This window comes from Oncorhynchus mykiss, chromosome 5 (genome assembly GCF_057628025.1).
Source record: "Oncorhynchus mykiss isolate SJ-2025 chromosome 5, ASM5762802v1, whole genome shotgun sequence".
Lineage (NCBI taxonomy): Eukaryota > Metazoa > Chordata > Actinopteri > Salmoniformes > Salmonidae > Oncorhynchus > Oncorhynchus mykiss.
In genome coordinates, this window is record NC_143026.1 from 77,427,921 (window position 1) to 77,441,364 (window position 13,444).

Sequence of the window (13,444 nt, forward strand, 5' to 3'; positions counted from 1 at the left end):
GGAGCTCTACAGTACCTAGCTGAGGAATAAACATCCACTAAACAATAAAACAACAATTATGAAACATTTCAGGAATAATGAGGTCTTTATGAAAATCTATGTTTATAAAGACTCAAGGTTGAGTCTTGCCTTGTCGACTGAATGACATTAGTTGGACCATGAATATAAATATGTGCACTACGCTCAATAGATTTTTTTGTACTGTTTCAGAGGGAGAGACATTACAGCAAATAAAGTAATATCAGCAGGAGATAGTTCTACAAAAGGATGCACTAAAGAACCTGAGATGTTTTGGTGGATACTGGGTATTAAGGCTTTTACTCCAGCCCTGATCTAACAAACCTTATTTGGCTAATCAAGGTCCTGATGAGCAGCTGATTTGTAAGGCAGATTTGTTAAAGCAGGAGAGCACAGTAGCTCTCCGGCAGGAGGGTTGACCACCCCTGTTGTTTTCTATTTACTATTTTCCTCCTGTTTCACTCCTTGCGTCTGAGCTGTTCAGAGGATGCTGTGGAATGTTTGAGTCTCATTGCCTCCAGTTGTCATTCTGGGTGATGAAGCTAAAGCTGAGCTAGGGTTGGGAGATTTAAACCAGAATGTAAACATTTGTCTCCCATCAGGCCTGCTGTCGAGACAACCCTATGCTTTTTCACTCCGAGGCCTCTCAGGTGAAATTCCTTTATTCCAGGACCCAGAGTAAGACATAAAACTCTATAGATTACAAGAGACTGGCAGCTAGTGAGAGAAACACCTGAGATAATGAGCTTTGATACGCTGCCTGTCTCTCTTCCTCCAGCAGCCATCCATCAATGGAAATGTTAGAGACAGAGAGGTCCAAAGCTGGGTTATTCTCCTCCTGTCACTGGAAACTAGATTACAAACACCTGCCTGACCTTTGGTGAAGCAATTTTCTGCCCATGTAGTATAGCCTACTGCTGGTGTCCTGCCGACTACACCAGCTGCTGGGATGAGCGATGGGATTTTATTAGGGATGGCAACGTCTTGTTACTGACCAAACATAACTTATACCTGCACCCACCTACATCCCACTGGGAACACCATGTTATTTCAACATGGGTAATTAGGTAATATTTAGTTGCGATATTGTACAATGAGATTACAACCTATATTCAACCAAAAAAAAGCTTCTCCCAAGTGGGTGTGACACATAGTCCAATTGCCTGCTGCACTGCTGCTTGGATTCCACCTGGCAATCTGTTCACCGTCCGCCCTGGCCTGTCTCCCACTGTCTGGTATAGATACCTCCACCACACTCACCCCTCTCTCCCGAGCTTTTGCTCGCCTCCAGCACTCAGACGCTGTTGGGGCGAGTGACTATGAATTTACAATGGATAGCCCCAAGTCGTTATATATATATTTTTTTTCTTGAGAATTTTGCTATTTGCCTCATGACTACTGCATACGTTGTTGACTACAAAGTTTCTTTACCCAACCGTTGGACAGACTATGTTTGATCCCACACTTGCGTCTTTGACACTCTATTGGTTACACAGACTTTTGGCCTCCCATCCAATTCCAACTACCTCTCGCCGGCTTTGTATTCATGTTACCTGATGTAATTGCTGTACAATATGATCTTGTTGCCATCTGATGCACATTCAGATGTCATAAATCAGCACTGCAGATCTCTCCCTGTAGTATGCCGTGCCTTGATTGTATTACTGTTGATCATACCTGGAAATGTGCATGAACACCCTGGCCCACCTACTGTTGTTAGCCCCAATTCTCTTTGTGCTCTGATATCTGCTTCACTGATTTCTGCTCTCCTAAAATCCTGGGTTTTCTGCACGTTAACACTAGAAGCTTGTTACCTAAAATGGATCAATTGAAAGTGAGGGTTCACAGCTCCAATCCAGATGTGTTGGTCATTACTGAGACATGATTAAGGATGAGTGTTTTGAATACTGATGTTAACCTTTCTGGTTATCACTTTTTTTGGCAAGACAGATCCTTCAAAGGTGGGGGATTGGCAATCTTTACCAAGGATCACCTTCAGTGCTTGGTTATCTCCATCAAGTCTGTCCCCAAACAATTTGATTTGCTGGTTTAAAGCTTTTTACTTGCAAATAGCTCTTTCCCTAATTGGAAGGAGTTGAAATACCGTGTTGCCCATCAACAACCCCAAAAAATCACTGCTCTAGAGGAGATCTGCATGGAGGAATGGGCCAAAATACCAGCAACAGTGTGTGAAAACCTGGTGAAGACTTACAGAAAACGTTTGACCTCTGTCATTGCCAACAAAGGGTATATAACAAAGTATTGAGATAAACTTTTGTTATTGACCAAATACTTATTTTCCACCATAATTTGAAAATAAATTCATAAAAAATCCTACAATGTGATTTTCTGGATTTTTTTTCTCATTTTGTCTGCCATAGTTGAAGTGTACCTATGATGAAAATGACAGGCCTCTCTCATCTTTTTAAGTGGGAGAACTTGAACAATTGGTGACTGACTAAATACTTTTTTTGCCCCACTGTATATATATATATATATATATATATATAAATAAAAGCATAAATATATAAGAGAGCATAGATACATCTATGTCTGAGGTTTTTAATATATATATATATATATATATATATATATATATATATATATATATATATATCAGTGACATTGATATTGATGGATACAATGTTTTTTTGTTCCGATTGCAGATCTGGTGTTGCTACATACATAAAATACAAGTTTTTGGAAACCTTTCTGACTTATGTTACCAAACCCAAGCAATTTCAATATCTGTCTTTAAATATAAATCTGACTCACAGGTGGTAACTGAAAACCTCTATTCTGAACTATTTTCATGAACATTTTCATGATGCAGACACTTTATTTGATAGAGTTAAATTTATGTTTAAAAAAATCCCCTGCCCCTGATGATCTGAAAACCCCACCTACTACAATTAGCTGCAGACATTGTTGCTCCCCCTTTAACATACATCTTTAACCTCACCGTAGAATGTAATGAAATCCCCAGGTTGTGGAAATCAGCATTTGTCCTTCCTCTTTTGAAAGGAGGTGATCCCACTCTACTTAATAATTATCGGCCAATATCTAAATCATCGGTTCTGTCAAAGGTATTTGAGTCCCTAGTCAATAGGTAGCTTAAGGTTAACCTCCAAGGAAAAAAAACAATTTTGAATGGTATGCAATCAGGTTTCAGGTCTAGCCATAGTACTGCCACAGCAACTTTGAGGGTGTGATATTCACTGTGCCCTGGATAAGAAGCTGCATCTGTATCTGTTATCATAGACTTGTCAAAGGTTTTTGACATTGTAGACCATTCTCTTGGTGCAGAGATTAAAGTGTAGTGGGATTACTGGTCATACTCTGGAGTGGTTTGGGAACTACCTGTTTTCATGACGTTGGCCTGGGGGGTTGGTTTATGACAGTCATAAATGCCTCTTTTCTTTTGGGAAATGAACTATATTCTGGTAATCCAAACAATTGAGCATATGCAGTGGTACTTAATGAATATGATGCCAGTTCGGTTGTCATCTGAGATATTCTCATCAATGATAAGATGACATAAACTCTACAGTGAAAATCTACATATCAGAGTTATCGGATTCACATGGAATTGTTTTTCAATTTAAATGTTTGAATATGAAATTATTTGTGATGGGATGAAATGTGATTTTAGCTTCTAAAATGTGAGATAGGTTTTCATAAGTTAGGGCTGCTCACTCAGTGGCCCGCCTCTCCCTTCCTATATAAGCCCTTGACGACAACATAACTTCCTGTTCCGATGAGGTGGGATGACAATCCTATGTCAGAATGGTTCAGAAAATAACTACAGGATGAAGCGAACATCAGCAGGAGCTTTGGTTGTGAATGGTATGAACTTTGAACTCTTATTCACTACAGAAGTGATACCTCCTAGCTGTTGAGTTAGCGACCGCAGCTGCAAACGCAGGTTAGGAAGGAACAGACAGAGTATCCCATCTATCACACAACAACGTTACTACAATGTATCCAATTGACAACCAGAGACATTCTTCAAAGGACAGAGGACTCGGTTTGGCAACACGGCCTTCCATCTACCACCAACCTAATGAAGCGGCACACAGAGTAAATATTTATTGCATTTTCCTTTTCCAAATGGGCGGTAATTTAGAATGCATAAGATACCGTATTTACTATAGCACAGCTTCGCCTTTGTTCCTGTCTTCCTGCTCTTTCACTCAACCCAGCCCCTTTTCCTTTGTGTAACAAGCCGTCATATCTGTTCCGCCCGCCAGGGACGTTTTCCTATGACGTAATTTGTAATCAAGTTATGATTTAATTATATGTATATGAATTATGTGTGATTAGTTAGGTATTTAGTAAATAAATGATTTAACCCAATGTTGTATTGCTGATTCAAATTGTTAGCCAGGGTTCTTGCAGATAACCAAGAATTTACAATTTTCAGATAATGAGACTGAAGTACGATGAAGATTAATGTTGACTGCTATTGATGTAAAATATTGCTAGGTCTTTAAGAGTTTATCTGGAAGATAACAGCTCTATAAATATTATTTCTCTAGTTAATTACATTTACATGATTAGCTCAATCAGGTGATATTAATTACGGAGAAATTATTTTATAGAATAGCATGTCATATCACTTAATCCGGCATAGCCAAAGACGCGACACTGTCAAATCAAAACCAGTGTGTTAAGGTAGCTGGTTGTAAATCGGACACCATAAAGTTGTGCTCGGGTGTGCCTCAAGGATCCATTTTAGGTCCGCTGTGGTTTATTATCTATATCAACAACATTGGGAGACATATTGAGACGCTGATGTATATTTTTCATGCAGATGACACCATTCAAGTGGCTGCAGTTTTACTTTGGCTTTTGAAAAATGCTCAAACAGCTTTCAATGTCATTCAACAAAACCTGTACAATTTGAAGCTTGTTCTGAATTTCTCTAAAACAATATGCATGGTATTTTCCAATACTAAACATTCTGAAAACCATGTAAGTACTACCTTGGAAGGACATTCTACAGAGCAAATCAAAACATACAAATATCTGGGAGTTTGGGTTGTTGTGACTTTTGGCTAATTCATATTTAAGATAATTTACTGATTAATTACTGAAATAATTAAATTATCTGATTTGTTTGATTCATTTGGTTATCCTATTTAAATGAATCTATGAGGACACCATTAAGGTTTATATACAGAAAAACCCTTGACTTAATGCTCCCAGTAGTTATCATTAACCGTTAAACCATTAATGACTATATCAACACGTCAATAATTTAAAGTTTAAAGTTTTAATGTCACATGCAGTGAAATGACTTTCCTGCAAACTCAAAACCCAACAACGCAATAATCAATAACAATGTAAAATCAACAACCCCAAAATACGAGAAATAAGAATAAGAAATATGAAATAATAAAGTAAGTATACTATATAGAGTAAATATTTTAAAAGTCAGTTCCAATACAATATTCACATGTGCAGGGATCCTGGAGTGATGGATGCAGATATGTATAGCGCTAAGGTGACTAGGCAACAGGATATAATATAAACAGAGTAGCAGCAGCTTGCATGTGAGTGGGTGTGCGGGTGTGTAGAGTCAGTATAAATGTATGTGCATATTATGTGTGAGTGAGCAAATGATGGAGTGAGTGTTTGTGTGTGTTGGAGTGACAGTGTGTGAGTGTGCAGGGCAAATACTGAAATAAAAGGTCACTAAAGATACAAGGTAAATTCGGTCCGTGTAGCTATTTTGTTAGCTGTTTATCAGTCATATTGCTTGGGGGATAGAAGCTATCCATGAGCCTGTTGGTGGCAGACTTAATGCACCGGTACCTCTTGCCGTGCAGCAGCAGAGAAAATAGTCTATGACTTGGGTGGTTGGAGTCTTTGATGATTTTCCGGCCTTCCTTTCACACCACCTGATATAGCGGTCCTCGTGGCAGGGAGCTCGGCCCCAGTAATGTACCTCAAGCAATACTCTGTCTAATAAAATTATCATTCTTAATTAAGGATTAGCCCCTTTTTCCCCCAATTTTCGCCTAAAATAACATACCCAAATCTAACTGCCTGTAGCTCAGGTCCTGAAGCAAGGATATGCAAATTCCTGGTACCATTTGAAAGGAAACACTTTGAAGTTCATGGAAATGCGAAAGGAATATAACACAATAGATCTGGTCAAATATAATACAAAGGAAAAAAAAAACAGTTATTTTGTATTGCTTTTGTACCATCATCTTTGAAATTCAAGAGAAAGGCCCAAATGTATTATTCCAGCCCAGGTGCAATTTTGGCCACTAGATGGCATCGGTGTATGTGCAAAGTTTTAGACTGATCCAATTAACCATTGCATTTCTGTTCAAAATGTTGTATCAAGACTGCCCAAATGTGCCTAATTTGTTTATTAATAACTTTTCATGTTCAAAATTGTAAAATTGATATGTCTATGTCCTGAGATTTATTTGTATTACTTACAACCTCATGCTAATTGCATTAGCCTACGTTAGCAAAACCGTCCCGTGGAAGGGACACTGATCCCGAAGAAGTTTTAATAGTCGTTAGTTCTGGAACTGCAAAAACCCAGTCACTGGCAAATGACTTCAATGCCACAAATAATCAAATTCACGGTTTTACTTACTATACTAAATAGGTATATCATTTGGTAGTTAATAACTCACAGACAAAATGTTGACAGTTTTGGAAACTTTAGAGTGTTGTCTATCCTAATCTGTCAATTATACGCATATTCAAGCATCTGGTCCTGAGAAATAGGCCGTTTACTTTGGGAACGTTATTTTTCCAAACATAAAAATAGTACCCCCTAGCTTCAAGAGGTAAATAAAAAAATTAAGACAGGGTACAATGGGATACAACACAGTTATTGAGGTGAGAATCTCCACAGATCAGTATGAATAGGCTTATGTACTCAACAACACATTCACAGGACTTTTGTGGATGATATGATCTTATTCATTGAAAGAGAATATGTGAGAGGGCTACATCAACATAGGCTTTCACAACCGTGAAACTATAGAGCTCACCTTCCAGGAATAGACATGGACTAGGCTACCAGTTAGCATCCGATGTTGACAGTGCCAGGACAGTATTGATCATTGTTTTGTAAATTATACCTACCCTCTTACAATGCTCAATGACTTCCACCACTTAACACAAACAGCGCCACATTCAGAGGAAAGTAAGAATGCAACACCAACTTGCATGTCGGTGTTGCCTGCTCAGTTGGATTCCGTTAGGATGAGATGGAGCTGGGGTAAAGGGTTTGTTGTCCAATTCTCTTTCGACAGTAGTGCTGAGGTCAGCAGGCCGAAGTAGCTCATAGCAGAAAGAGCTATACCCACTTCTCTCTCTCTCAGTCAAGGAGAGTAAAGTTGATTACAGCTTTTTCCTGTGCAGTGAATTCTTCCCCTGATCCCAGCCGGGGTGGATTGTGAACTCAGTCAGTTAGTCTTGAATGAGCAAACAGTGCATTCCGCAGGATCACCTCTAGGATGATTGCTTCTGTCTGAGTGGGATAGGTCTCGTCAATAGGTGTTTGGTTTCAAGGTAATGTGGATAATTTGTTCAACTGGTGTGGCTGCACCGCGAAGAAACTTGATATACCAGTCTGTTAGCAAGTCCTGCAATTATAGGGATACTCACAGAGGGCGGGCTGATAGGCAAGACAAGGTACCACGGGACCACCCCGTTGATCCCAAGAATCCATCCAATTTTTGACAAGTGAGATAAATCTAAGATTTCCTCATAAGTATCGACAGTATGTTCCTACTGTAGAGAAAACAGGTCAACAGTCCCTAGGATGAAATACATATCCTATAGATTCTAAACATGCCTTAAGTAAAATGCATTCATTCCATGTCTCAGCAAATACACATTATAACCCTTTTAGAGACATAAAAATCAGAAGAAAAATATAAAGTTATGCCAACCAATGTCATGAGTCTTCCTGTTCGGTACATTGTTCAGAAATGAGTTTAAATGTCACTTTCACAATTGCTGCTACTTTTCCTTCCTGTTACAAGGAATATCATAGCCTGCCCCCCCCTTGGAATCCACATCTATGGTATCCGAAATTCTAGTTGGTAATCCCCAGTAACACATGTACATTGTAAAGATGATCTGCTGATCTGCAGAAAGTGCCTGTTCTTTGTCTCTTAGACCTCCTTCAGGAGACAATCCTTCAGGAGTCATAAAAAGGGGAAACGGAGAGGAGTTTATTGTTCTTGTGACGGGGGAGTCTTGTAAGCTACTCAGTGACTGGAAGGTCTGACCCCCCTTTGCACATTAATGCGTGCAGAGGGAAATTTGCTCCATCATTGATGGCTTGAGGAAGGTGCTGTCAATAACAGAACACTCTGGCCTGGAATGTAGTACATAGGGAATATATGTTCTCCATCCACCATTCATAACTGAGGGTCACTTGTCAACAACAAAACTTAAAATCTTTGCCTGGAGGGTGTGTAACCCTCACTCGTGGGCTCTTATTACAACAGGGTGGATGAGAAGTTAAGTTTCAACACCCATGTTGAGAACCTTGTCCATAAACACATGCTGGCAATTGGGTTTTATTACCTGCACAAATCCGCCAGAAAATGGTTGATTTGTTGTACCTTTCTCTCTGTGTTGGTCTATGGTGATACTATTATGTGTAAGCCTAAAACTCTACACTGAAGGCTTTTGAATCTGTATCATGAAGCCTTCATTTTGTTACCAATCAGAGACATCTAACTCATCATGGTGATCTTTACAGTGTACTAGCAACACGCAGGCTCAAACACTGGTTCATTCTTGAGGTCATTTTAGGTAAAGTTTATCTATCCGCTCTTCTAGCTTGAAATGGAAACACAAACAAGCTCAGATCTCAATCTTGTCTTATGCTAATCGTACAGCAAATTAGAACCAAGCATGGAAAAAGTTCCTTTCATTACTCAGCCCCCTGGTCTTGGAATTCCCTCCAAGCCAACCTAAATCTCCAGGACCTGGTGTCCCTGGAGGAGTTCAAAGAACAAATAGATAAACAGGTTTTTGTGACATGTAATTGTTTCTAGTTCTCACTCGATGTCACACACATCCACTGTTTGTCAATGTTGTATTTGTGCTGTAGCCAGTGTCTTCTGTCTGTGTTTTCCATTTTGTCTCACATTGTTATCCACAATGATGAAATCTGGGGAGGGGAATGTGGATCTTTCTCCGTCCGTCTGTACTTTCATTTGTTTATTCATTCGTAGATTTGTTTGTTCATACATTAGGCACACACAATATCGCAAACAGCACTGGCCCAATTTTAACTAAGCTTTGGTGTATGATGTGTCTTGCCATAGAGATCCAGCATTTACAAAATTACACTGATTGGCCAGATGGTGGTGCTATAATAAGATATTGAAAATGCAAACTTTGAAAGGTCACGAGCCTCACCCCGTTTGATCTGAAGTCATGAAATTAGGTACATAGGTCCCAGGGGGGCGCTATAATAATGAACTGAAATTCAAAACTTTGAATAAGCATATCTCCTGCCTTTTACCTGCTGTTAATGTAAATAATAATTTCTTCTTAATTGACTTGCCTGGTTAAAACCTTTTGTGACTAAGGGGCAGTATTTTCATTTTTGGAAAAATAATGTTCCCGTGGTACACAGGATATTTTGTCAGGACAATATGCTCTAATATAAGCATATAATTGACAGCTTAGGATAGAAAACACTCTAAAGTTTCCAAAACTGTAAAAATATTGTCTGTGAGTATAACAGAACTGATATTGCAGGCGAAAGCCAGAAAAATCCAATCCGGAAGTGACTCATCTTTTGAAAGATCTGCTTTCTAATGCGTCCCTATTGAGCAGTGAATGGGCTATCAACCAGATTACTTTTTCTCCGTATTCCCCAAGGTGTTTACAGCATTGTGACGTAGTTTTACGCATTTATGTTGAAGAATACCCTTAAGCGGCTACATTGCGCAACTGGTCACCTGATGGCTCCCAGAGTGATTCTCGCGTAAAATACAGAGGTAGCTATTATTCCAATCGGTCCCACTGAAAAACCAATTGTCCCAGTGGATATATTATCGAATAGATATTTGAAAAACACCTTAAGGATTGATTATAAACAACATTTGCCATGTTTCTGTCTATATTATGGAGCTAATTTGGAATATTTTTCCGGGTTTTCGTGACTGCAATTTCTGGGCGTTTTCTCGGCCAAACGTGAAGAACAAACGGAGCTATTTCGCCTACAAAAAATAATATTTTTGGAAAAAGATACATTGGCTATCTAGTCTCGTGAGTGAAAACATCCGAAGCTCATCAAAGGTAAACGATTTAATTTGATTGCTTTTCTGATTTCCGTGACCAAGTTACCTGCTAGCTGGACAAAATGCTATGCTAGGCTATCGATAAACTTACACAAATTCATGTCTAGCTTTGTCTGTAAAGCATATCTTGAAAATCTGAGATGACAGGGTGATTATCAAAAGGCTAAACTGTGTCTCAATATATTTCTCTTGTGATTTTCATGAATAGGAATATTTTCTAGGAATATTTATGTCCGTTGCGTAATGCTAATTAGTGTCAGTCGATGATTACGCTCCCGCATGAGGGATGGGGAGTCACTAGAGGTTAAAGTGGAACTGACAGCATTTGAACTACTTTGGAGATATGAAACAAACAGACAATCATAATATCAGTCAAAAATATTAGATTCCAAGTTTGTGCTACAAAACCAACTTTATAAGAGGTTTTAAAAATGGGTTATATTTTTATCAACATTCCATGACGTACAGTAAAGCATTGTTGGCAGAATAGGTGAATGCAGATCAATGCATGATTAATATAATTCACCAATACTTTTCTTGGCAGTCCTAAAAATATTGCTATCATGTTGTAAATCACAGCTGGCATGGAATATTGTTTGCTGCCTCCATTCGGGATGCACTGTTTTAGTTTCAATGACTCAATATTTAGGACAAAAACGGACGAATGTAACTAAGACTGGGAATGTCAATACAATCAAACTAGCAAGGGCAATGATCACAAGTCAGGCATAACGTGGCTAATAGGCTAGCGTATCTATTTATATAGAACACTAAAAACACAGAACCTAACGTTAGCTAGCTAGCTGCTAGTAGAATTTTATGTAATTGCAGGAGTGGGTGAATGACTGACTGACTACTTCCCTCATGTCCTTTTTCGGTGGCTACATAGGTAAAGAGTCAGGTGTCTTTTGCTTAGCTAGCAAGAAATGTGAATTGTTTTGCCAGCTAGTTAGCTAGCTATGCTGAACTTGAACAACTGTTACCCAGTTAGCATATCTCTTGTGTTTGCAAATTTACTCTGACTATCTACTCCGATTTCAGAGCACTCTCGTCTGAGTGTGCAAAAGTACATAATAAGTGATGAATAAGAATGTGCAACATGCTGAATACGACCTGTGTCAGTAAAAATAGGCAAAAAAGTAATTGTTAGTCACGAATGCTCTAGATAACATGTAAACACCCTAACCAGCTCTGTTACGGCAAGTAAAATAGTCAAAGTGAGGTGTTCTCTCGTTTGTGTCTGGAAGTAGCTAGCTAGTAAGCTAGCCAACTTTAGGCATTTAGATTGGGTGCTTGGTTGTGAGAAGCATGCATATGGCAGGTATGCTGCAGAAAGAAGAGCAGGCAACTTACTATTCCCCATCGTTTATCGGTGCAATTTTGACGGCCGACTAGCTCAAAAGGTTTGTGAGGGTTTATCTAATGTTCCTTTGTTCGATTTTACCTCATCTTGCACTGGCTAGCAATAGTTGTTCATCTTGTTGTTGATGATTGGCATATAAGGAAAGATAGCCTACCTTTTTGTGGTTTGATCAATAGGACTGTAAAGTTCCAATATGCAAGAGGACTTCCGTGTTATTTATATATTTGCAGAAATCCATTCAGGTGAAATCTGTGGCTTGCGCCAAATGCGTTCTAATTTTCTAAAAAGTTGCGCTGATGCAAATGTCTGTAAACACACAGGTCAGTTAAAAGTGAATGATGGCAGGTCCTTGTGGCAAATGGATGTTTGCGTAAAGGCCTACTATAGCTCTGATTGGCTATGGTGCAACGGCCTGTGTAGACTCCAGTCCTGGATGATACTTTTTTTTATTAGGTTTTATTTACTGTAGTGTCTATTAATTGTCCAAACACACGGCCGCTTTCCCACTCTATATTACTATAACATTTTCTCAAATGCCGTAACATACGTAATTCCCAAACATTCTAAGAATTTCTGAAAACGTGAAAAAAAGTGCTCGCTTGTCAGAAAATGTACCAAAAAAAATTACACTCTTCCTAGGGGTGTATTTGAACAGATTTTTAAAATATATATATATTTTTAAATGCTCAACTTTAAATAACGGTTAACTAAAAAAATATATAGGCCTAAATAGCATCATTGATGTTATGAGTCACATTAATTTGCTCTGTTAAATCTACCCTTTGGAATGACTTCGATAGCAGCAGTTCATCTATTTAGATTTTAAGTCGAAATCACTCAACATCATTCTCACGTATTGGTAATAGTCAGTAACAAATATCATAGCTAAGTAGGGTTTGGTTAAAATCCTGAATGGGAGACCAAAAGGTTGCTGTAGATAGATTCATTCTCCAGTAGGAGGTTCTGCCCAGCTTATTGTTTTTTTCTGATAGTGGATTTTACTTTGAAGATCTGATGTTTTAAATAAACAAATTCAAAATAATTTATAGACTAACTTTCTATGTTGAAATGTAGTTACCATGATGACATAAACCTGTGGTTGAAATTTCACAAGTTTACATTGATGACTTTTTCGAATCCAGTGTATTTTCCACGTAGATTCCACATCACAATAGGTTGACAAATTGCGTTGAAACAACATTAATTCAACCAGTTAGTGCCCAGTGGGATGTAATTAAAACAAAGACAATTGAAAGTCCTTGAAACTCACATTTCAAGTGTACCGATGGACACTTTTGTTTCACTGTTGTCATCAGACGTCCAATTAACCTGAGCATTTGTTTTTACTTTTCTTAAAGCCAGATTTCATATTGGCACATAAAAAAGATTCATACCTCATATTCTCACAAATTCTGAAAAAGTACTAAATATTGACAGACAGAACGAAGAGAGAGTGAATCAATAAACAAGGAATGCCTCCACTTTGATTGATAATCATCTGAAGATATAGGGAAACTTTCCAGGCTACCACTCGTTTAGTATTTGACACTTTTTTCCTGCAGTGAATTGGCTGGATTGCTTTCAAGGATATCCAAGGGGAAAAGTCATTAATCGAAGAATAAGTCACCTGGCGTTTTATGCCAAACACAGGAGCGAGTTCTGCTCTAGGGTTTGTTGTGACTTAAATATATTATTTTGTTGTCGGGCAATGTTGCCTTGTCAAAGTCCTTTACACAGATAAATTGCAAAGGTTCTTTCA

The 13,444-nt window shown here is 38.5% G+C and overlaps 1 long non-coding RNA gene across 1 annotated transcript in view; it reads right to left on the reverse strand.

The window, feature by feature from the left end:
- LOC149983584 (uncharacterized) overlaps nt 1-13,444 on the reverse strand; it is a 473,580-nt gene that overhangs the window by 117,203 nt on the left and 342,933 nt on the right. The gene's annotated exons all lie outside the window — the stretch shown is intronic.